We start from the raw sequence: 1,606 nt of genomic DNA, 5'->3' as shown, positions 1-1,606 counted from the left end.
CCACACATTTCAATGCCAAAAACACCAAATGGGCACTGTTGAAAACCTGTGTTATTCATTTACTTAGTTGATTCCATAAAATATTTCCAAGTGGTTTTACAGTAAAACAACATGAACAATGACAACATAGGCGCCGACTCCATGGGGCTTGAGGGGGCCCGAGCCCCCTCAAAAATTCGTTTGGGGGGGCTCCGCCCCCCCAATAATCTCCGGCGCCCCTCCAGCAGAGCGCCATCGCCGCCCCTCCCCCAGCCCAAAATGCACAGGGAGGGGCGGGCTGCATGCCTCCTGCCCTCCCTCCCGAGCAAAAGCTCCACCCAATTTCCTTTGGAGCTGATTAATAGGCGCAGCACACTCTCCCCTATTCGCTCACGAGGAGGCGGCGCCACTTTATTTGCATATTCATGAGCTTATTTATTATTCATGAGCTTTCCCGGGCCCCCCCCCCAATATTTTTTATAAGTCCGCGTCCCTGAATGACAACTAAAAACAATTTAATTAAAGCAGACTCTTGTTTCCAGACTCTGTTCACTCGTGAGTAGCAAGAATCCCACAATAATACGCCCATCTGAAGCATCCTTTGACAAATTTGGTATCTCTCACTTAAGTTCCTTCCAACTATATTTTATCCCCTGGATAAATTCCAAAGAGAGAGTACCTGCCATTCTGTTTCCTGGTGAAATCATTGACACAGTGCACATCTTGCAAAGAGCTTTCTCAGTGCTGCCAAGACGTCCCGGTTCCTCAGGCTGTATATGAAAGGGTTCATCATGGCAGGTGCAATGGTAAAAAACACAGTGTGTATCATGGCCCTTTGTGCTGAATAGGAAGCGGCAGGTGTCATGTACGTCAAAATAGCCGTAACGTAGAAGATCCCCACCACACACAGATGGGACAAGCAGGTCCCCAAGGCCTTGTGGCTTCTTCCAGAGGAACGTGCTCTGAGAACTTGAAGTAGGATGGCTATGTAGGAAGCCAGGATGACTGAGATGGGGATGAAAAAGATCATGGAATTACCAAAGTATGCTGTTATATCATATGCCAAGTTGTCAGAGCAGGACAACTGGACAAGGGCTGGGTAATCACACATGTAGTGTCTGATCACATTGGACTTGCAGTAGGGAAGAGACAGTATATAAAGGGAACGGATGAAGGCCTGCACAGAAGACGATGCAGATTTTGCTCCTCATGAGAACCGGATATTGCAGCGGCCTGCAGATAGCCACATACCTGTCATATGACATGGTCACCAGGATGAAGCACTCTGCCCCACCCAAGAGCAGTATGACAGAGATCTGCACGACACAACCATAGAGGGAAATGCTGTAGCTCTGGGTTACAAAATTCACTGCCATTTGGGGAACAATGGAGAGAACTTGGCAGAGGTCCATGAAGGCTAGTTGGCTGAGGAAAAAATACACTGGGGTCTGCAGACCAGAGTCTGTCTTGATCAGAAAAAGAAGGAGGCTGTTCCCTATCAGAGCTACTATGAACATGAAGAGGATCACACCAAGGAAAACCATAGGTGACCTTTGATGCTGAAGTCCAACCAGAAGGAACACGGTCCATGATGTTGAATTCCCCTCTCCCATCCCTCCTGCATTTG

The 1,606-nt window shown here is 48.1% G+C and overlaps 1 pseudogene; it reads right to left on the bottom strand.

Moving 5' to 3' along the window:
* Window positions 1-682: 682 nt before the first annotated feature.
* On the bottom strand, window positions 683-1,244 carry LOC144326736 (olfactory receptor 2AK2-like; annotated as a pseudogene).
* Window positions 1,245-1,606: the final 362 nt, after the last annotated feature.

This window comes from Podarcis muralis, chromosome 2 (genome assembly GCF_964188315.1).
Source record: "Podarcis muralis chromosome 2, rPodMur119.hap1.1, whole genome shotgun sequence".
NCBI classification, from domain to species: Eukaryota; Metazoa; Chordata; class Lepidosauria; order Squamata; family Lacertidae; genus Podarcis; species Podarcis muralis.
The sequence above is the reverse complement of the archived record's forward strand: the minus strand, read 5'-3'. Positions and strand labels throughout refer to the sequence as shown.